Source organism: Nelumbo lutea, chromosome 8 (genome assembly GCF_056320005.1).
Source record: "Nelumbo lutea isolate HS-2025 chromosome 8, American lotus-T2T, whole genome shotgun sequence".
Lineage (NCBI taxonomy): Eukaryota > Viridiplantae > Streptophyta > Magnoliopsida > Proteales > Nelumbonaceae > Nelumbo > Nelumbo lutea.
In genome coordinates, this window is record NC_142691.1 from 19,849,635 (window position 1) to 19,873,873 (window position 24,239).

Below are 24,239 nucleotides of genomic sequence, written 5' to 3' on the forward strand. Positions count from 1 at the left end.
CAAAAAGCCACTGTTGAAGACCTAGGAGGAAAGTGAGGGAGAAAGTGACGCGGAGTTGTATGAACCTTCCAACATAGGCAGTATTGAGGAAGACAAAACCTTGCAACTGAATGAGGAGGAGAGCTTTCATGCGGAGCTCCTATTTATGGAAGAGGTTACAAACGACAGAGAAGGTGAGGTCGAAGCTAGTACTACAGAGAGGGAGAAGGTATCTTTAGCAGAAGTAGGGAAGTCTGCGTCTCCCAATAAGAGAGACTCAAAGTTGAGATCGCAATTAGCTCAGTAACCTGGTAAAGAGATTTCTACTCCATTCTCTGGAAGGAAATCTGACTCACCAGACATGGAAGAGCGTGGAGAACCACCCGAACCTCCCATGTCAGTTATTCTTGTCAATTTTGTTTTTGGTACTGATAGTTTCCCGGTGCTTGGTACAGATACAACGGTTCCCTCACCTGTTTCCGAACCAGATACTGAAGGCTTGAAGGGGACTAGTATGGCAGGGGTGGAGGAAGGGAGGGGAGTGGAAAGAAGAACAATGGAGAATGAGGAGGCTGATAGAATCTGGAATTTGATCTGGGGTGAATTTGAGGGTTTAAAGAAGAAAGAAATGGAAATAGAAGATAGGGGTAAGTTGAAGTTATCTAGACAGAGGGAAGAAGAAGAAATAGGGGTCCAGGGTGGTAAAGAGTTAGAACTTGGATTCAACCAAGGGAATGGAATGGATAAGATAAAGGTTTATGGTAGGAAAAATGAAGAAAAGAAAAAAAAAAGAAGGAAGAAGTCAGAAGTGGAAAGGTTGAGGTTGGATGTTGAAGTGATATTGAGTTTAATGGAAGTGGTGGAAGAAGGAGAAAACAAAACTAGGGATAAAACAGGTTAATAGGGTTATTTTTTGAAAAAACATTATGAAAATAATCAGTTAGAATGTAAGAGGACTTGGGAGTGCGAGGAAAAGAAGAGCTATCAAAGATTTACTGAGAAGGGAAAAGCCAGAAATTGTTTTGATACAAGAAACTGAACTGATGAAGATGGATGGGAGGTGGATAAGAAGCATTTGGAGTTCAAGGGGTGTTAGGTGGTCTTTTATGTAAAAGAACTATTGAAGGGTAGTTTTGTAATTCTACTATACTTTATTATTCTTTCTTGTACTGTATAGGCGTGTACTTTAGTATACAGCTCTTTTGTTCTTTGTTCTCTTTGTAAGGACATTCTTGTTCATTTACCTAAGATTAATATAAATCTCTTTTCTAGGTTGGTTCGATTAGATTGCACAACCCTAACAGATCTGAACCTTTGTCACTTTCCTTGCTCTTTCACTTTCTCACGAACTGACATGGTATCAAAGCAGGCTTCTCTTTGATCCTTATCTCATCCTTTTTTGATCAATTTGACAACTTTAATCATTGCCAATTGACTTTGGATTGTTTCGATTTCTCTAAAGACACGCTCTCTGTGTTTTGTGCATCTAGGGAAAGAGATTTCATTAGATCTCTCTCGTATGACATCGGTTTGCAGTAAGAATTGAAAGGAAGTGTCGCCTAGGCCCTCTCATCGTATTCTGAAATTTTCATCGAGATCTGAGAAGTTTTGAGAGAGATCTATACATCTCTTCTAGGTGGTTGCATCCAGACTTTACTTTTCTAGGTTGTGTTTCAAGTTTTCTCCATTTACTGGAACTTGGACAATTTCTGGTGATTGTAAGAGGCTTCTATTATTAGTTTCTTTGACTCTCATAGTTTGATTACTATATTGCTTATTCGATCAATCTTTACTTTGTTTCCTTTTCATTATGGCTCTGGAAAAGATTGAATTTATTTCTGTTAAGTTCGATGGGAACAACTATGCTCTTTGGAAATTCCATTTTCAGTATTTTGTTGAAGGGAAAGGCATGTGGGGTTACATTGACGGTTCCACTTCCATGCCTAACACCAGTAATGTCAAAGGGCTGAAACAGTGGAGAACAGAGAATGCTCAAGTTACCTCATGGATATTTGGCTCTATCATGGATGTCAGTATTCTGATGGGAGGTCTCAAATCTGCCAATGACATGTTTGAATACCTTGAAAAAGTATATCAGCAATCGAATGTCTAGACAATATCAGATTGAAATTGATATCTTCTCTTATGTTCAAGGAGAGAAGCGGATTTAGGAATACTATGCAGGATTTGTATATCTCTGGACTGAATATGAACTGGCTCACTTTGGGTATCTGTCTACAAATTGTTATGTGAAGACTATGAAGAAGCATCTCAATAAGAGAAAGACTGTGCATTTTTTGATGCACCACAGGCCTGATTATGAAACTCTACGCTCCAATATTCTCAATAGAGAACCAGTGCTTGAAGTTGATGCAATCCTTGGAGAGTTGTTAAGGGAGGAAACTCGTCTTCTTACCTTATCTGCACTAGATCAGAAGAAGGAACATGAGATTGATGCTATGTTTTTAGCTACCACACAGAAAGGTAAGAAAGACTTTTCAAAGTTGCAGTGTTATGAATGCAAAGAGTTTGGTCACGTGGCATCCCATTGCAAGAAGAAAAACTTTTGTACCTACTGCAAACAACAATGACACATTATAGTGGAATGCCCAACTAAGCCTCCCAAGAAAGGACAACATAAGGCTTATCAGGCCTCAACTGAATCTATTTATACTGATACTGCCACCTCATCATCAGCTCACAAACTAGATGCTCAGGGAAATCTGATTGAAAAAAAAGATTTATGAGCTCATATTCAGTTTTTTTTTTTTTTTTTTTTTGCTTTTTCTGCTTTTGGACTGGCTAGTAAGTTTGTTTCTTTGTATTCATCTCCTTGCCACATGTGCATTATTGATTTTGGGGCCTCAAATCACATGACTGGGGCCTCCTTCAGTTAGTCTCCTAAACCTAGCACCTTTGACAACCATATTATTACTGTTAGTGGTGATTCTCTACCTGTATATGGTTGTAATGATTTATTTTTATCCACTACTAAGACCAAACCCTTACATCTTCCCAAAACTTTCTATGCCTAAATTGACTACTAGTTTAATTTCTGTTGGCAACTCGTTGATGATGGTAATAATGTCTTATTCTCGTGATGGTTGTTTTATTCAGGACCAGCACACTAGGGAGCTGAAGGGGAAGGGGCGTAGGCTTGGGAGGTTGTTTGCTCTGGAATTCGAGAATAAGAGGTCTTCACCGGATTCTTGTTTGCTATCCGTTACACCTAGTTCTTCTATTTCTTCCTGTAATAATGTCTGGCATTTATGGCATAGACGTTTAGGTCATACTCGTGCTAAAAGTTTGGATCATTTAATTTCCTCTGGTTGCTTTCCTTTGAATACTTTTTCAGTTAAAAATGTTGATAAATCTTGTTTAACTTGCTGCTATAGTAAAAGTCATGTTTTACCTTTTCCATCTTCTACTGAACATGCATCTGCTATAGTGATGACTGTACTCGTCACGCATGGTTTACTTTCTTCGAAAGAAATCAGAAGTCTTCTCAATGTTTAAGAACTTTCATGCCACAGTAATGACCTAGTTTAAAAGCACCATAAATATTTTGAGGTCAGATTCAGTGGAAGAGTACTATGATGGTAAGGATGGTGAGTTTCAAACCTATCTTAAACAACATGGCATTCTGTCCCAGAGAACTTGTCCTCATACTCCTCAACAGAATGGAGTATCGGAGTGCAAGAACCATCACATTGCTAGTATGGTGAGATCCTTGATACAAAGACTCTCATACACCCCTTACCTTTTGGGTGGAGGCGACCTGCGCTGCTATTTATCTCATCAATAGTCTTCCTACACCTATTCTTGAAAATTCTTCTCCCCATCAGTCCTTATTTCATCGTCCACTAAACCTATCCATACTTCGTGTCTTCGGATGTGTTTGCTTTGTCCACCTCCCTCCCCATGAACGCACCAAGCTAACATCTCAATCAGCTATGTGTGCTTTCATGGGATATAGTACGGAACACAAGGGGTTTCTCTATTATGATCCCAAAGTCTGTTGGTTGCGCATTTCTCGCAATGTCATCTTTCTTGAGAATCTTTCATTCTTTGAACATATTTGTAAATTGTTTGCACCATCCATTTCTATTCTTCATAATTTTGGATCTAAATGTGATTTTCCTTCTCTCCAACCTCTTTAGATGTATTTCAGGAAGAATCCAGTTCGCCCATTGCCTATACCTCCTCCACCTCCAGCAACAGTGACTGGTCGGTCATTCCTCTCCACCCAACACTATTGTAAGTACAAATTCTCCTCCTGAGGATTTACCTTCATCTATTCCTTTACGTCGATCATCTCGTATTTCTCGTCCACCTGATCACCATGGCTTGTTTTCGAGTCATAGCTCCTTCTCAGCTATTTTTTCATCCACAGATATTCCTAAGTCTTACAACCAAGCCATAGCAGTTGAGCATTGGAAAGATGCTATGGATTCAGAGGTTCAGGCTTTATTGGAGAATGATACATGGGATCTTGTCTCTCCTCCCCCAAATGCCTCCATAATTGGTAGCCGGTGGGTTTACACCATGAAACTCAAATCTAATGGTACTCTAGATAGATATAAGGCCCATCTGGTTGCTCAAGGCTACAAGCAAGAGTATGGAATTGACTATGATGAAACTTTTGCACCTATAGCCAAAATGACAACAGTTCATTTGCTTTAGCCATTACTACTCTCAAACAGTGGACAGTTTACCAGATGGATGTCAAGAATGCCTTCCTCCATGGAGAGTTACAGGAGACAGTTTATATGAAACCACCTTCCGGTTACTTTGACAATCCTCTGTTGGTGTGTAAATTGAAGAAATCCCTATATGGCCTTAAACAAGCTCCATGAGCTTGGTTTGATCGTTTTCGTACAGTAGTGTTGGAGGCTAATTTTCAGCAGAGTGCTTCAGACTATTCTCTCTTCACTCTCAAGTAGGCTTAGGGATTGACTCTTCTTTTGGTCTTTGTTGATGACATCCTTATTATTGGAGATGATGTGGATGATATTAACAAACTCAAACTTTTGCTTAGTAACTCCTTCAAAATGAAAGATCTTGGGCCAGTAACATACTTTCTTGAACTCGAAATTCAAAGATGTCATCGTGGTTACTTTGTCAACCAACATAAATATGCTTTTGATTTGGTGACTCTTGCTCGCTTGACTAACTTTAAACACGTTGATACACCTCTGGAGCTTAACTATAAGTTGAGTAAAGATGAGGGTGATCTCCTTCCTGATGCTACCCTGTATAGACAACTTGTAAGTAGTCTTATCTACCTAACTATGACTAGATCGGACATTTCCTATGCGGTTCAGATTGTGAGTCAGTTTGTTTCTGCTCCACGTTAGCCTCACTATTCCGTAATTCTCCGGATTATTCATTATGTACAGGGTACACTATCACATGGCTTATTTTTCTCATCCTCATCATCCACACAACTCTGAGCTTGTGCAGATGCCGACTGGCCAGGTTGTCCTGACACTCATTGCTCTACTACTGGCTGGTGTATACTCCTTGGTGATTCTCTGATTTCTTGGAAATGCAAGAAACAACAAACGGTTTCCAAGTTATCTACTGAAGCCGAGTACAGAGACATGTCTTTAGTATGCAGTGAAATAATCTGGCTTAAGGGACTACTTCATGACATGAATATTGATCACTCTTCTGCTATTCCTCTGTTTGTTGACAACATGAGTGCAATCAAGATTACAACCAATCCTGTATTTCATGAGTGCAACATATTGAGGTGGATTGTCACTTCATTCGTAACCTTCTCCATGCGGGTCACATCTCACTCCCACATGTTTCATCGGATCTACAACTTGCGGATCTCTTCACCAAAGCCATGACCAAAGCTCGACATAACTTTCTTGTTGACAAACTGATGCTATGAGGGGGAGTGTAGAAGAGCTACTAAAGGGTAGTTTTGTAATTCTACTGTACTTTATTATTCTTTCTTGTACTGTAATAGGCGTGTACTTTAGTGTACAGTTCTTTTGTTCTTTTGTTCTCTTTGTAAGGACATTCTTGTCCATTTACCTAAGATTAATATAAATATCTCTTTTTTGGGTTGGTTCGATTAGATTGATCAACCCTAACAGATCTGAACCTCTGTCACTTTCCTTGCTCTTTCACTTTTTCAAGAACTGACATTTTAGCCCTTCTTGTGGGGCCTTAGGGGGAATGGTGGCAATGTGGAAGAATGATGTGGTAGAGTCAATGGAGAAATTGATAAGGAGGTTCTCGATATCAATGAAATTCAAAAACATCAAGAATGGTTTTACATGGGTTCTCACCAATGTCTATGGTCCAAATAGATATTGGGAAAGAAATGAAATGTGGGAGGAATTCTACGCTATTAGGGGCTTATGGGATGGACCATGGTGTGTGGTAGGGAATTTTAATGTGGTGAGATTCTCAAATGAAACAAACAACACCAACCAGTAGGTTACCGCTAGTCTGAGGAGATTCAATGAATTTATAGACTTATGAACTAAAGGAAATTCCCTTGTTGCAAGCCCAATTCATGTGGTCAGATTTCCAAGAAGTGACCTAATGCTCAAAATTAGATAGATTCCTCTTTAATGAACTTTGGGAATCCCATGTAGGAAACCTAGTGTCTAGAGCCTTACCTAGAGTCACCTTGGATCACTGTCCTATTAAGCTATGTTCACAAACCTTTGCAAATGGCCCTACCCCATTTAGGTTTGAACTTTGAAAACATGTGGCTTATACACCCAAACTTTTTGAGGAATGTGAAGGCATAGTGGAATGAGGTGTTACGTGGAATGGAAAGGGGTTAGATTTCACAAAAAATTAAAGAGATTGAGAGAGAGAGAGAATTAAGGAATGGAATAGGGAGCAGTTTGGAAGAGTAGAGGAGCAAAAGGTTACTCTCTTGTCTAAATTAGAGGAGCTAGATGAGAAAGAATCCTAGGGGACTCTAGTTGTAGAGGAAAGAACATTAAGATGTAGGGTTAAGAAAGAGTTAGAAGAAGTATTCTTAAGAGAAGAGATTTGTCGGAAACAAAAATCTGGTTGCAAATGGATTAAAGAAGGGGATGGTAATACAAAATTCTTTCATGCCTTGGCAAACAGGAGGAGGAAAAATTATGTAGCCAGCTTAAAGATAGGATGGAAGGAGATAACCAATTAGGAGGAAATTGCTAAGATTTTTGTGAACCCTTTCAAATCAATTTTTAGAAGGCCTTTGAATGAGATAATGAATATAGCAGGAATCGGGTGGCCATGTGTGGAGATTGAGTTAGCTAATTGGTTGGAAAGGGATTTTGAAGAAGTGGAAATTCGAAATATTGTTTTCTTAATGGATAGATCCAAAGCCCCCGGGCCAGATGGGTTTACAATGGCCTTTTACTAGGATTGGTGGGAAATTGTAAGAGATGACTTGATCGAGGTTTTCAAGGAATTTGTAGAGAAGCATAGAATTAGCCTAGGGGTGAATGCAACCTTTTAGCTCTTATACCAAAGGGAGCTGATGCTAGTCATCCAATGTACTTTAGACTAATCATTCTAGTAACCAGCATTTACAAGATCTTATCCAAGGTCCTCTCGTTGAGATTAAAATTAGTTCTCCTAGTCGTAATCACACAAAATCAAGGGCTTTCATTCAGGGGAGGCAGATAGTTGATCAGATTCTAGTTGCTAACGAATGTGTGGAGGACTTGAAAAGATCGAGGATGAAAGGTTTTGTTTGCAAGTTGGATTTGGAGAAAGCTTATGACATGGTGGACTGGACCTTCCTTATTGAGGTGATAAAAAATTGTGGGTTTGGGGAGAGATGGTGCAAATGGATCTTTGGTTGTGTTAAATCTTGCCACTACTCCATTTTGCTTAATGGAATTATTAGAGATTTCTTTCCAACTCGTTGGGGCTTGAGGCAAGGTGATCCCTTCTCACCCTTTCTATTCACCCTAGTAGTGGATATGTTTAGTAGAATGATCTTAAAGGCCAATAGGGAGACTATAATAAAAGAGTGAAAGGTTGGAAGAAATAGGGTCCCAATTACTCATTTGCAGTTTTCTAATGATATTATAATATTTTGTGAGGGTGGAGAGCAAATTTTGGTAAGGAATTTGAAAGAGCTGGTGAAGAGGAACTGAAATTTAACGCAGATGTGCATGGTAGGAATCAACTTGAAGGAAGAGGAACTGAACATTACAGCAATATTTTAGAGTGTCCTATTGCCAGTTGGCCCCTAACCTACCTAGGACTTCCTCTAGGTGCAAACCCCAAGGAAAGCAGATTTTGGAACCCCATAGTGGAGAGATGTGCAAAGAAATTGGCAGCTTGGAAGAGGAGTTATGTATCTCTGGGGGGAAGGATTACTCTGATCAAATTCACACTTGCTAACCTGCCAATCTATTTCCTATCAATGTTTAGAATCCCCTAAAAAGAAGCCAAGAAAATTGAGAAGATTATGAGAGATTTCTTGTGGGAACCGGGTGTTGGAAGGAAGGATCATTAGGTTAAATGGGAGGTTTTGTATAGGAATCTTCAACAAGGAAGATTAGGTATTGGTAGCATGGATAAAAAGAATAAGGCTTTGCTAGGGAAATGGCTTTGGAGGATGGAAAGGGACAAACTATGGCATGAAGTAATAGGCAACATGCATGAAAAGTTGGGGTGTAGGTGTATCTAACAAAGCTACTCTGGCCTCGCCTTGGAAAGCTATTCACAACATTCTATGTCACTTTCTTTGCTTCATCAGGTATGATGTTTTCTCTGGGGTTTCTGTTAAATTTTGGGAGGATACTTGGGTTGGTTCTTGTCTGTTAATGGAACTCTTCCCCTCTTTATACTTTGTTTCTTTGTACAAAAATGTGTGTCAAGATTTGTTGTTTCCCCTTTAAATCCTGCGGGACTCAGTTGGGACTTTGGATTCCATGTAGGTCTTAGGGATAACGAATTTTTGGCTTGTCCAGACCTTTTACAACTCCTTCAAATTGTTTGCTTGGAACCTGGTAAAACTTCAGAAGTGGATTTTGGCCCTCAACCCTAAGGGTTTGTTTTCTTGTGCTTCTTGGTTCAAGACCTTTTGTGATTTCTCAAGTTTCTTCCTTTCCTTTTAAAGAGTTTTGGTGTAGACCCACTCCAACCAAGGTAGTACTTTACCTATGGAGATTACTATGTTATTTGATCCCTCCTGTTTTACTTAAGGTTTTTAAAACCAAACTGGACAGGGAACCGTTCAGGGGTCCGATTCCCGAATGGATGGCCCGTTCTGACAAAGAAATAATAAAAAAGTAAAAAACATCCAAAAAGTGGTCCGTGTCGATGGGTCACCGCCTAGGTCAACGGTTTGTTTACCAAATCAACAGTTTTTGGCCAAAAAGCGGTTCTGGGCCTGGTTTTTCCGGTCTGACCATCCTGTCTGGTTTTGAAAACATTGGTTTTACTTGGTCAAAGAAGAGAGGGAGGATAATGTGATGTGTCAGAGCAGCCTTGATTTGGACCATTTGGGAAGAGAGAAATGCAAGAATCTTCTCAAAGGAGAGAAGCAAGGAAGAAATCAGGATTTGTGAGATGGTTAGGGTGATCCACTAGATCAAGACTTTGGAGTTGTTCTCTCAATTCTCCTTTGATGATATCTGGAGTAATTGGGAAGTAGTTGCTAAAAGCTCTATGAGAAAGGACAAAGTGAAGGTGGTCTAGATACTACCAATTGAAGGTTTTGTTAGCTGAATTTTGATGGGAGTAGTTGAGGTAATCCAGACCCTTTTGGAATTGGAGGGGTGGTGAGAGATGGAGAAGGTAAAATTATAGCACTTTTTTCTGGCCCTACGGTATGGGTGATTCTCTCAAAGCAGAGCTGCTTGTTGCAATTAAAGGGGTGTAGATAGTGAGCTAAACTTGACAAATGTGGTGATAGAGGGGGACTTGAAATTGGTGGTAGAATGGCTAAGGAATCTTGAGTCTACAATTTGGTGCTACAGGAGTGAAATGAAAAAAAATTACATGGCTAACAAGGAATATGAATTTAAGGATACAATGGGTGAGGAGATCAACAAATGGGATGGTGGATGCTTTGGCTAAACAAGGGGTGAACAGGTCTATTTTATTCAGGGCACAATTGTAATGTGTTCTCTTTTTGTATGAGAGGTAGTAGCTCGTGCCTCTCTAAGGAATGATTGTAAAGATTTTAACATAATGTTTGTTGAAGATTAATTAGTTTTATGATGTTTTTCTTGAAAGGATGAGAGATCCATCCCATGGACGCCCAAAGATTGCGGAATAAGGGGCGAATTTCAAAAATTTTTCTCTCCCTTCAACTGGGAATCACATTCCCTATTTAGAAAATCATATTTTTAAGGATCAATCTTGAACCTTAAACTGAACCAGATCTGAACCAAAAGGAATGGGAGAGAATAATACCTGATACGGAGAAGTAATATCTCCCAACGAAGGTGTTCACGCCCAAGGAAGGATCCAAAGACTGCTCCCACTGAAGATGGCGCAGTGCAGGATGGAGTAGAATCAGTAGTGTTCTTCCCCAAGAACCTTGTCCTTCGCAAGAAACAGCAAGATGGAACGTAAGCACAGTTTCCTTCTCAATCCTTTCTCAAAGAACTGATGTCAAGATCCAATCTTAACTTCTCCCGCAGCTGGAGATCGAACTGGCAAACAGGGCGACAAGAGCAGGGAGGCGGCAAGAGAGTATTCGCAGGGTGCAGAATTCTCTCTTCTTGATTTCAGCACTAAAGAAGATCTGATGTGTTTATTGGTATCTCTCAAGGCTGCCGCCCCCTCCTTCTTTTTGTTAACTTAAAAGATCAGCTCCTAATCCCATTAGGAGGTGCTTATCCAAATCATATTTGGATCAGCCTTCTCTTCTAGTGATAAGGATAAACCCTTATGTTATCTGCAGATTAGATTAGCTTTATCCTAATCCCATTAGGAGGTTTCTAGATCTGAATCACATTCAGATCTGGACTCTCTGAGTGGATAGGATTAAGACCCTAGCCTAACTGCTAATCCATCTCAGAATTCGCCCATTTAATTAACTAAATAAATAGCCCAGTTCGAAATGGGCTTTAGGCCCATTAAGCTTATGTGCTCACTCAACCTTCCTAACTGCTGCCCAGTTGGGCTTCCTTGTATGGCGTGGGACCCAAGCATTGATCTATACATCAGCCACATGGGTTCGGCCCAGCCTTTGTTACAATGCCTGGTCGAATACACTGTTAAATACAGTGAACCCCCTGAAACCCATCGAATGGGATCTATGGGCCCAACACTTACCCTAAGTGGTCCCTGGGCCAAGCCACCTTGTAACACCCAGGGACTGTGGGCAGATGCAAGATTAGCCCATCATGTATTATCCTCAATGGTCTTACACTTAACCTCTCAGCCCATAATGATCATACACTGCCCGACAAGAGAGGACCTCTCCCTCGGCTGCAAGGAACAGTGTTGCACTCTCCACTTATATGGATCCCGGGAATTAAAACCTTTTGCAAACATTTTAGAAACCATAATATATATACTTTTATATCTCATATAAAATATACTTTGCAAAACAAATCTCAACGATTGAAATCGGCTGCCGGCAGTCTTGGTTTCCAACAGTGAGAGCGCATCCCCGATCATTACCTTTGTCCGACAAAGGGGCTGATCCTGTCACTATGATCACCCACTCAGATGAATTCTCGGATTGTCCCAACATACCTAGGTTTTGACCCCCGCTAAGGATCTCACTGATTGGTACATCAAAGACACCCCGATCCGACACCTAGTGCAATATCATAATCGAGTCTAGGGGTCGGGTGTAACTTTCCAGTTTTGCCCATCAATCTCCAAGGTCCAGGGCAATTACGGAAATCTGGTCCAGTTCAAAGATTCAATTAATCCCACACTGTATATGCCTAGGGTCTCACCCCGGTTGCTGAGACAAGCCACCCCAACCGACTTGGTGGCACCACAGTGTCAGCCTTGTCAAGATAGGTCTCCCCAGACCGACCCACTAGCTGTGAACATTCTAAACTAACACGAGTCTCAATAAGTGTCCAGTTTAAGGGTATTACACAGAAACATACCAAGGGAACATGAATCAAATATGCACTTTTATTCATTTACAATAAACTCATAAAGTACATCAATTTTGATTGAAGCTAAGGGCATACAAAACTGTCTAACAGCTCCCACTTGCACTTAGGTCCAATCAGGTACTAGCCGGAGTCCCATGCTTTCCACGTGTTTCTCAAACACTTTCTGTGATAGTGGCTTTGTTAATGGGTCTGCTACATTTTCTGCTGACGCTACCTTCTGAATCAGGACGTCCCCTCTACCAACAATCTCCCGCAGTACGTGGTACTTCCTCTCAATGTGCTTCGACTTCGAGTGGGCTCGTGGCTCCTTAGCCTGAGCAATGGCTCCATTGTTGTCACACAACAATGGGATGGGTGATGTGTTGGACGGAACTACTCCCAACTCATGAATGAACTTCTTCATCCATACGGCTTCTTTGGCAGCCTCACTTGCAGCAATGTACTCGGCCTCGGTCGTGGAGTCTGCAGTGGACCCCTGTTTGCTGCTTTTCCAGCAAACAACACACGATCCTATCGTAAAAACATATCCAGATGTAGACTTTCTATCATCTGGGTCTGACTGGAAATCGGCATCTGTATACCCTTGGATCTGTAGTGAGCTACCGTCGAATACTAGACAAAACTCTTTTGTCCTTCGAAGGTACTTAAGTATGTTTTTCACAGCAGTCCAATGCTCCTGCCCTGGGTTGGCCTGAAATCTGCTTACTACACTCACTGCCTGAGCTATGTCAGGACGAGTGCACAACATGGCATACATGATACTCCCCACGGCAGAGGCATAGGGAATGTCTTTCATGCCATCAATCTCCTTAGAAGTCTTGGGAGACATCTTCTTGGAGAGAGTGACTCCGTGCCTGAAAGGAACATTTCCTTTCTTGGAGTTTTCCATGCTGTATCTTTTGACTATTTTGTCAATGTGGGCAGATCGGGATAATCCTATTATACGCTTCGATCTATCTCTATAGAGTCGAAGACCCAGTATATAGGAGGCTTCTCCAAGATCTTTCATGGAGAATTGCTGTGATAGCCATACTTTCACCGTAGTTAACATACCTACATCATTCCCAATGTGTTGAATGTCATCTACATACAGAACCAAGAAGGCAACCTTATCTCCACTGTACTTCCTGTAAACACAAGGTTCATCCGGATTCTGCTCGAAGTCAAACGATTTGACGGCAGAGTCAAAACGGATGTTCCAACTTCTAGAAGCTTGCTTAAGTCCATAAATGGATCTATTAAGTTTACATACCATGTTTTCCTGACCTGCAGCAATGAAGCCTTGTGGCTGCTGCATATAGATATCTTCAGTAAGATCTCCATTTAGGAATGCAGTTTTGACATCCATTTGCCAAATCTCATAATCATGGTATGCTGCTATAGCTAGCAAGATTCTAATGGATTTAATCATGGCCACAGGCGAAAAGGTTTCCTCATAATCGATGCCCTCTTTCTGAGTGTACCCTTTCTCCACCAGACGAGCCTTGAAGGTCTCAACCTTACCATCGGGGCCCTTCTTCCTCTTCCGGAAGGGTTGGTTTCTGTGTGTGTGGTATTAAATTATTTTTTGAAGGTCTCCAATCAATTTTTTCTTACTGTTGAACTGTTTGAAGTAAAATGGAGTGTTGGAATGCCGAGATGAAATCTACCGGTACTATGGGACTGGGTGTTGGAGGTAGTAGTGATATTTTTTGGTCTATGATCATTACTACAGTAAAACTTGATGGTACAAATTATTTGGAGTGGGCACAATCAACTAAGATGGCTATTGGTGCCCGTGGAAAATTAGCTTATCTCACTGGGGAGAAGAAACCTGATACAGACTCTTCCCAATGGGTGCAAGAGAATTACATGGTAATGTCTTGGCTGTGTAATTCTATGTTACCTCATATTGCAAAAAAATTCCTATGCGCTAATACTGCTAAGGAGATTTGGGATAGAGTGACTGAAACCTACTCTCAGAAGCAAAATGAAGCCAGAGCCTATCAGTTAAGAAATCAGGTGACAAGTATGAAACAGGGAGAAAAACCTCTTGCTATGTATTTCTCCATGCTGAAAACCCAATGGCAGGAAATAGATCACTTAGAAACTGTGGTATGGGAAAGTGTAAATGATGCAGCAACTTATCACAAACTGGTAGAGAGGAATAGGGTTTTTGAGTTCTTGGTAGGGCTGAACCCTGAATTTGACATTGCTAGGCAGCATATTCTTTCTATGGAGGGTCTAACACTCTCTCAGGCCTATGCTTTCGTCTCTGGAGAGGAGAGTAGGAGGAATGTAATGCTGAGACAGCCTGGGATTGACCAGTCGGCTATGGTTGGTACAACAAAACCTATGTCGAATGGAGACAGGGGGAGTAGTAAGACTAGAAGGGAAGATAAGAAGGACTTGGTGTGTGGTTATTGCAAGAAGCCTAAGCATACCGGGGACACTTGTTGGAAGCTTCATCCAAATCTTATGCTTGCTCGAATAAGAAACAAGAAGGAAAATGCAAATGTAGCCACTACATGAGACTCTTCAGCCCCTCTCTCCCAAACTGATTGGGAATCCATTACAATAGCAGCAGTGAGAACAGAATTGTAGAGGTTTGGACATCTTATGAGTAAGAAAGATTCACCCAGATCTAGCCTTCTAGATGGATAGCAGAATGCAGGAGCCAACTACACCACTTCCTTTGCACATGCAGGTAGTTCATATGCAATTGTGAATCTTGCATCCACTTTAGGTGAGGAGGGACCTCCCTGAATTATAGACTCAGGAGCATTTGAGCATATGACTAATGCCCCTACCATTTTCAGTTACTATCAGTTGTGCTCTAGTAGAGACAGAGTCTCTATAGCAGATGGTTTACATATGCCCATTGCTGGGAAGGGGACAGTTAGAGTGACCAATGATATAACTCTGTCATCTATTTTACATGTCCCTAGACTTCATACCAACCTACTGTCTGTTAGTTATTTGACAAAAAATTTGAATTGTTTTGTGACCTTTCTTCTTGGTAATTGTGTTTTGCAGGATCTGGAGTCAAAGAAGATGATTGTGAGTGGTCGTGAGGTGAATGGAGTCTACCTTCTAGATGAGATTCCGAGACATCAGGGCCATCATGTTAGCAGCAGCAGTAGTAGTGGGCCAGAGTCAATAAACCAGATTATGCTTTGGCACAATCGCTTGGGACATCTTTCTTTTTGTTCTTTGAAATATCTTTTCCCAAAGTTTGAGTCTGTTCAATTATCTACTTAGGAGTGTGAGAGTTGTCAGTTGGGAAAGCATTGTAGACAATCTTTTAAACTAAGTAATAAAAGAAGTACTTCTGCTTTTAATATTGTTCACACTGATGTATAGGGGCCATATCAAATCCCTTCCATGGGTGGATTCCGTTATTTTCTCTTGTTTGTGGATGATTATACATAATATTCTTGGATATATTTGATGAGATCACGTAATGAGGTTCCTAACTTAGTACGACAATTCCACCAGATGGTTCTCACACAATTTGGAGTGAGAATTAAGGCTTTTAGATTAGATAATGCTAGAGAGTACTTTGAGAATGACCTAACCACGTTTCTTTTAGAACATGGTGTAGTTCATTAGAGTAGTTGTGCATATACTCCGCAACAGAATGAAGTTGCTGAGAGGAAAAATAGACACATTGTGGAGGTGGCAAGGAGTCTTATGGTGTGTGTTTCAGTTCCTGTGCAGTTCTGGGGAGATGCAGTTCTTACATCCGTACATGTGATTAACCGTGTTCCTTCATGGACTTTGGGGTTTAAGGTGCCATTTAGCCTCCTTTTTCCAAATGGAGAGATATTTCATCTACCTTTGAGGGTTTTTGGCTGTGTTTCTTTTGTTCACATTCTTGGCCCTCATCGCAAGAAATTGGATCCTAAGGCCAACAAATGTGTTTTTCTCGGGTATGCTCATAACCAAAAGGGGTATTGCTATTATGACCCAGTGTCGAGGAGCAGATTTGTCACTATGGATGTTACATTTTTTGAATCCACATTCTTCTCGAATGGTTCTCCTCAGGGGGAGGGTTTTGGGGAGGAGAACTCACAATCTGTTCCTCTTCCTGTTTCTGTGGTGCCTCCATCAGTTCAGCTAGCATCTACATCAATTCAGCCATCACCTGCACCATCAGTTCAGCTAGCATCGGTTCAGCCAGCACCTGCACCTCCAGTTTCATTCCCTGAGCCACTACGGGCAGCCTTACAGCAATATCAGCGCCGGCAGATGATGGTTGACGCCACACATCCTCGACCCTCACCACTCTCTGTCAGTCCTTCTAAAACTCCAGATTCGGCAGATATAGTTCCAGGTATTCCCCTTGAGCCTGAGCCTGAGCCTGTTATGTTTTCTGATGATAATGTTTCTGTCCCTGACACCATTGTTGCAGCTGATCCCACTGACCTTGATCTTCCCATTGCACTTCGTAAGGGGAAGAGAAAGTGTACAGTCCACTGCATTTCACACCATCTTTCCTACATTGCCTTATCACCCTCCTACCGTGCTTTTCTTTCTTCCCTGGATTTTGTGTCTATACCCAGGAATGTTACTGAGGCTCTCTCCAAACCTGAGTGGAAAACAACCATGCAAGATGAGATGGATGCTTTGGTCAAAAACCAAACTTGGTAAATAGTTGATCTCCCCTCAGACAAGGAGACAGTCGGATGTAGATGGGAATTCATAGTGAAGTATAAGGCCGATGACAAGATAGAGGTACAATAGTGGTATAAGGCAAGGTTGGTAGCAAAAGGGTATAATCAGATCTATGGTGTTGATTATCTGGAAACCTTTGCACCAGTAGCTAAGATGAGTTCAGTTCGTATCCTTTTATCTCTAGCAGCCACCTATTCATGGCCCTTGTTCCAGGTTGATGTCAAAAATATTTTCCTCGATGGTGACTTACAGGAGGATGTATATATGGACATTCTAGCAGGCTATGAAAATGTTGGTAAAGGAAAGGTGTTCAGACTCAGAAAATCTTAGTATGGACTAAAACAGTCACCTAGGGCTTGGTTTGACAGGTTCAGAGGGGCAATCATCCGTTTTGGATACACACAGACACAATCTGATCACAACCTCTTTGTGAAAAGGAAAGATGCTTTGGTGTCAATTCTGATTGTGTATGTGGATGATATAGTGGTGACAAGAAATGATCTGGAGGAGATTGATGATCTCAAAAAATCATTGCAGCAAGAATTTGATATCAAAGATCTTGGTGAGCTTAAATACTTCTTAGGGATTGAAGTTGCAAGATCCAAGCATGGGATCTTCGTCTTACAGAGAAAGTATGTACTTGACCTACTACGAGAAACTGGGAAGTTGGGGACCAAACCAACAGACACTCCTATTGATCCAAATCACATAATTAATGGTGTGGATGGTGAATTGGTAAAGGATGTTGGGAGATATCAAAGAATGGTGGGCCGGCTGCTGTATTTGTGTATGACACGACCAGATATTTCTTATGCTGCCAGTGTTGTGAGTCAGTGCATGCATGCACCTTGGGTTCAGCACTAGGAAGCTATTGAGAGAATACTTGCATATCTGAATAAGCACCCTGGCAGAGACATTCTTTTCTTAAATCATGAGAATCTGAAGCTAGAATCCTTTACAAATGCAGACCGGGCAGGATGCTTAGATGACAAGAGGTCTACATCAGGAGTGTGTACCTTTGTGGGTGGAAACTTGATCTCCTGGAAGAGTAAGAAGCAAGCGGTTGTGGCAAGGTCAAGTGCAGAGGCTGAGTATAGATCCATGGCTCATGGTGTCTCAGAACTTCTTTGGATTAGATCTCTTTTGAGTGAGATTGGGGTGAAAGCAGAGGAACCTATGATGTTATACTGTGACAATCAGGCTGCAATCAATATTGCCCACAATCCAATTCAGCATGATAGAACAAAACACATTGAAGTTGATAGACACTTTATAAGAGAAAGGGTAACAACCTGAGAAGTTTGTTTTCCTTATGTCTCTTCAGAGTTGCAGCTGGTTGATGTTCTCACTAAAGGGGTGGCAAGGAACAAGCTTGAACATGATCTACGCAAGTTGGGAATGTGTGACATTTACTCCCAAATTGAGGGGGAGTGTTGAAGATTAATTAGTTTTATGATGTTTTTTTGAGTAGATGTTTTATGTTAGTTGTTAGATAGGAGGTGGGGACCACAGTAGTTATGTGAGTCCAAATTTTATTATGTTTTTTGAGTATTATATATAGTTGAAAAACAACCCACTTGATGTATGGAACTGTTTGAGATTAGATGCAAACCAGAAAATAAACAAACAAGAGAGGGAGAGAAGAGAGAGTTGGCGGCAATGAGTGTTAGAGAGTAAGAGGTTCGAACAGAACCTCTCTCTAACACTCTAAACATCTTATTAATAAGTTAATCTTTGACAAATTACAGAGAGGCCCTTGAGTGGGCAGGAAAATACAAAAAACAGAACATTATAGAGTATGGGCCCAGAATAAGGCCCACAACAGAGAGAAATATAACATAACATGAAATGACAGTCTATGGGCCATTCGGCCCATCTTCTCTACACTACCCTTCAAGCTGAGCATAAATGTTAATCATGCCCAGCTTGCCAGTGTCATGTTGAAGCCTTGCCTTGGAAATGCCCTTGGTGAGGAAATCTGCCAATTGTCCTTCAGAAGTAATGAATGGAAGACACACTTCACCGGAGGAGACTCTTTCATGAATAAAGTGTCTATCAACCTAAATATGTTTGGTTCTATCATGTTGTATCGGGTTGTGAGCAATGTTGATGGCAGCCTGATTATCACAGTACAACATCATGGGTTTGTCATGATCAATCCCAAGTTCTTCCATTAAGGACCTTAGCCACAACAATTCCGAGACTCCATGTGCCATGGCTCTATATTCTACTTCTGCGGAGGATCGAGCCACAACTGTTTGTTTCTTACTCCTCCAAGAGACAACATTACCAGCCACCAGACTGCAATACCCTGAAGTAGATCTTCTATCATCAATATTTCCAACCCAATCAGCATCAGTATAGGCTTCAAGTTTCAGATGACCATGTTTGGCAAATAGAATTCCTTTTCCTGGAGTGCCTTTCAGATAACACGAAATCCGTTCTGCTGCTGCCATATTGGTATCTCTAGGAGCATGCATGAATTGGCTAATGCAACTGACAGCATACGCAATATCTGGCCTAGTCATGCACAGGTACAAAAGCTTCCCAAGAAGTCTCTGAAAGACCCCTTTGTCTTCCAACAAAGTTCCATCCGAAGCTGAAAGTTTGTGACTCATATCAATAGGAGTTGCAACTGGTCTTGCACCCAATTTTCCAGTTTCAGACAACAAATCAAGGACATATTTCCTCTGGGAAATAAGAATCCCATCCCTGGATTTGGCAACTTCTATGCCAAGGAAGTATCTCAACTCCCCCAAATCCTTAATCTCAAATTCTCTACGGAGGAAAGACTTAAGGGCCAGAATGCCTGAGGCATCATCACCAGTCACTGTAATGTCATCAACATACACAATGAGATACACTGCTAGAGATCCACTTTTCTTCACAAAAAGAGTATGATCTGACTGTGTCTGAACATAGCCAAATTTAACAAGTGCAGCTCTAAATCTCTCAAACCAGGCTCTAGGAGATTGTTTGAGGCCATAAAGAGATTTCTTCAGTTCACATTACCTTTCCTTGCATATCTTTCCCATACATTCCTGGAGGAAGACACATGTAGACCTCCTCATGTAAATCACCATTCAGAAATGCATTCTTTACATCTGACTAATAGAGAGCCAATCAAAGTGAGCTTCCAGAGATAAAAGAACCCTCACAGATGTCATCTTAGCAATAGGGGCAAAAGTCTCCTAATAGTCAATCCCATATGTCTGTGTGTAGCCTTTTGCAACAAGTCTGGCCTTGTACCTCTCAATAGTCCCATCTGCCATGTATTTAATGGTAAAAACCCACTTGCATCCAATTGGATCCTTCCCTTCAGGCAAATCCACCACCTCCCAAGTATCATTTTCATGTAGAGCATCCATTTCAGTCTGCATGGCATCTCTCCATTCTAGAATCCCAAGAGCTTCTGATACAGACCTAGGAATGGGGTTAGAAGCAACTGAAGAGAGGTAGGCACAATATGAGGGGGAAAGTAGGTCATAAGAAAGGTGTTTGGAAATGCAGTATGCAGTACACTTCCACTTTCCTTTCCTAATAGCAATGGAGACATCAAGATCTGGGAAGGATGATTCCAAGGGAGCTGAAGCAGTACCTGTTATCTCATCTGTGATTGGAAGTGTATGAGTCTCATCTGTTGTAAGGGAAACCACTTGCTCATTCTTGGATCTTTGCCTTTGATACACTTTGGGATTATGGGTAGGATGAGGAGGTAAAGAAATAGGAGCACTAGGACAAGAGGAATGAAGTGGCTGATCCTCCTTTGATTCATTTGGTGAGGATACAAATTTGTCAAGAGACTCAACTGGGACAGAAGGGGAAGAACAAAAACTTGTGACAAACTCTCCCCCTGTTGACAATGTCCTTCTTGAAAGGAACCATAAAAAGGAGAAAGTTCATCAAAGGTAACATCTATAGAGACATGTCGGGTGCTAGTCTTTGGATCAAAACAACAATAACCCTTTTGGAATGTGAACATAATAGGTATAGCCAAACACACGAAGAGGAATTGGGAAGAGATCCTTGTCTGGATGAAGAAGACTGAAGGGGGATTTAAACCCTAAAACCCTGGATGGCATACGGTTTATGAGATAGGTAGTAGTAAGTATAGCATAACCCCAAAATCTTGTGGGAACATGTGAGGCAAATAAAAGGCTCCTTGCAACTTCAACAATATGTCTATTTTTCCTCTCAGCAACTCCATTTTGTTCAGGGATTCTAACACAGGAGCTTTGGTGAATAACCCCCATGTCAAAGAGATACAAGGATAAACTCTTCTCAAAATACTCTTTTGCATTATCAGATCTGAAAACCTTAATTCTGGTATCAAATTGAGTTAAAACAAACTCATGAAATTGCCTCACAAGTCTTGGGACTTCATCTCAGGATTTCATTAAGTATATCCAAGTGAATCTAGAAAAGTCATCAATAAACAGGATAAAGTATCTGTAACCCCCCATAGAGGACAAGTGGTAAGGCCCCCACACATCAGAGTGTACAATATGAAAAGGAAAAGAAGATCTTTTATTGCTCACAGGGTAATTTTTTCTACAATGCTTTGACAACTGACATAACTCACAATTGAGACTGGACACACTGACTCCCTTAAACAGTTTGGGAAGCAAATGACTTAAAGCAGAAAAAGGTAAATGACCAAACCGACAATGACTCAACATAATTTGACTGACAGACTCTGAAGAAGTAGAACCAAAAGCAACATTCTTGGGATGATCAAAGCATTGGCCAGGGGTGTCGAGCAAGTATATTCCATTCGCTTCATGGCCACTCCCAATCACCTTCTGAGACTTCAGGTCCTGAAACACACAATGAGAAGGGAAAAAGGTTACACAATAATTCAATGACTTGGTCAAGCTACTTACAGATAACAAGTTGGTATTTAACTTAGGTACATGAAGAGTGGAAGATAAGAGTAAAGAGTCTGTAGGCTTGACAGTTCCCTTGCCAGAAATAGGGGCAAGAGAACCATCAGCTAAGGTGATTTTGTCACGACAAGGAAGCAAATCATATGACACAAACAAAGTGGAAAGGTTGGTCATGTGATCAGAAGCACTTGAGTCAATGATCTAAAGGGTCTTGGGATTACCTGAGGTGGATGCATGGTTAGCAGAATCCCTTATACCTGAATGAGCAAATGCGGTGGTGGCTGGACTTCCAGAAGGATTGGATGATGAAGTTACACCTTCAAGCTGGCTGATCATCTTTCCAAACTTCTCATATTCAGATTTCATGGCTGCCAATTGTGTACTGGCAGACTCAACCTCCGTATCTGTACTTGTGGCTGCATGTGCACTTCCTGTCTTTCTACTATCATTCTTCTTCTGGAATCGGATAGGGACAAGACCGGGATGCAATTTCCAGCACTTGTCCTTGGTGTGTTTCGGTTTCTTGCAATATTCACACACCACCTCCTTCTTTCCTGTGCCACTGGGAGCTCCTGTAACCCCTTTGGGTTTAATTCCCATATTTGCAAAATGATCATTGGTACTGACTCCTTGAACCTGCACTTGCCTCCTACTTTCTTCACTACTGACCAAAGCATATGCTTGAGACAATGAAACATCTTCATTGGATAAGATGTTTTGCTTTGTAATGTCATATTCAGAATTCAGCCCTGTCAAGAACTCAAAGACCCTATTCCTTTCAACCAATTTCCTATATGTTTCAGCATCCTTAGGGGTATCCCATGTCACAGCCTCTATCAAATCAATCTCTTGCCATATAGATTTTAGGACTGAGAAGTATGCTGCAAGTGACTTCTCCCCCTATCTTAGATTCTTCACATCATTTCTCAGTTTGTAAGCTCTGGCAACATTCAACTTCTGGGAGTAAGTTTCTGCAACACTATCCCAGATTTCTTTAGCTGAGTTCATCCACAGATAATGCTGACTAATCTGTGGCTGCATTGAGTTCACAAGCCACCCAATCACTGTGTAGTTTTCTTGCACCTATCTCTCATAAGATGGATAATCCTCTGGAGGAGCTTTCTTGCTCCCAGAAATAAAACCCCATTTTCCTTTGCTACAAATATGGATTTTCACTGATTGTGACCAAGCCAAGTAGTTGGTCCCATCAAGCTTAACTGTAGTTACAGCCAGTATAGAATCGGTTGGGATTCCCAAAATCTGTCCATATTCAGCAGCATTCTTGTTTTCAAGGCTTGAGAAATCCATCATGTAAAGGCTCCAATTAGGATTTTCAATAGGTTTCCCAAGGTACTGGGGTCTTGATGAGTTTAGTTTGAGTTGAATAGGCAACAACAACTAGCTCACAGAATCGGTTCAATCTTGATAACTGTGACAGTCCAGTTCGGTGGTAGTTCTTTCTTTACTGTTTCAGCCTTCAAAGGACACCTAACAAACCTCCAATCACAAGGTATTTCAGGTTCCCAACAGCCGTTGTCCGAAAGAGAAGAAAAAAGGCCACAGTCCTTAAGAGACCTTTTGTCAAACACTCAGTGTGCAGTAGTTAACAGCCTACTGTTAACTAGAAGAAACCACTTCAAAGTGTTCAATATAGGTCCAAGAAGAGGCTGGGGTGAAGATGAGACTAGTACCACTTAGTTTTAGATCAATTTTTGCAGCTTGGCAGTCCAATAATCAGCCGAATAGCACTTCCAAAACAACCCCAAAATTTCTGAGTAGAATCAGTCCAGCAATAGTGGGCCGAATGGAGGTGGGCTTTGAATGCTTTAACAGTCCTCCCAAACAACAAAAAATAACCCAGCAAAGGACTGGGAAAAGACTTACAGCAAGAGAGTCTCTGGTTTGAACTATAAACCAGGCCGAACACTTGTTCTCTGAGATAACTTCGAAATTCTTTTTCTCTGATTTCAAATTAGGCCAAACAACTTGCTCTCTAATTCTTCCTGGTCACCGAACCCTTCTCCAAGTGTATAGAAGCTTGGGCACCCTCCAATGACCTCCAAGAACCAGGCGGATGACTGTAAACTTTCAGCCCTAGAACCTCCTCATGTAGTTGGCTGAACTAGAACCACATGAGGGACACGCCAATCAATGGTCCGCTCTGGTACCAAGTTGAAAAACAACCCACTTGATGTATGGAACTGTTTGAGATTAGATGCAAACCAGAAAATAAACAAACAAGAGAGGAAGAGAAGAGAGAGTTGGCGGCAATGAGTGTTAGAGAGTAAGAGGTTCGAACATAACCTCTCTCTAACACTCTAAACATCTTATTAATAAGTTAATCTTTAACAAATTACAGAGAGGCCCTTGAGTGGGTAGGAAAATACAAAAGACAGAACATTACAGAGTATGGGCCCAGAATAAGGCCCACAACAGAGAGAAACATAACATAACATGAAATGACAGTCTATGGGCCATTTGGCCCATCTTCTCTACATATATGCTGTTTTATGTTTTGCGCCCTATAAGGGCATAGTTGTCTTTGTACTGCTCTATTATTTTAGTATAAATAATAAGTGAAGGGGGCGGCCAGATTATTGCTCTCTTTTCTTTCAACTTCTCTTCTTCTCTTCTTCTCCTTCTC

At 41.1% G+C, this 24,239-nt stretch overlaps 1 protein-coding gene and 1 long non-coding RNA gene across 10 annotated transcripts in view; both read left to right on the forward strand.

Moving 5' to 3' along the window:
- The window catches only part of LOC148843200 (protein ENHANCED DISEASE RESISTANCE 2-like), a 137,694-nt gene that overhangs the window by 14,172 nt on the left and 99,283 nt on the right, over window positions 1-24,239 (forward strand). The gene's annotated exons all lie outside the window — the stretch shown is intronic.
- LOC148843201 (uncharacterized) lies at window positions 993-1,697 on the forward strand. The gene is made up of 3 exons (XR_016103731.1): window positions 993-1,106; window positions 1,252-1,336; window positions 1,470-1,697. It is a non-coding gene; the product is annotated as an uncharacterized LOC148843201 (long non-coding RNA).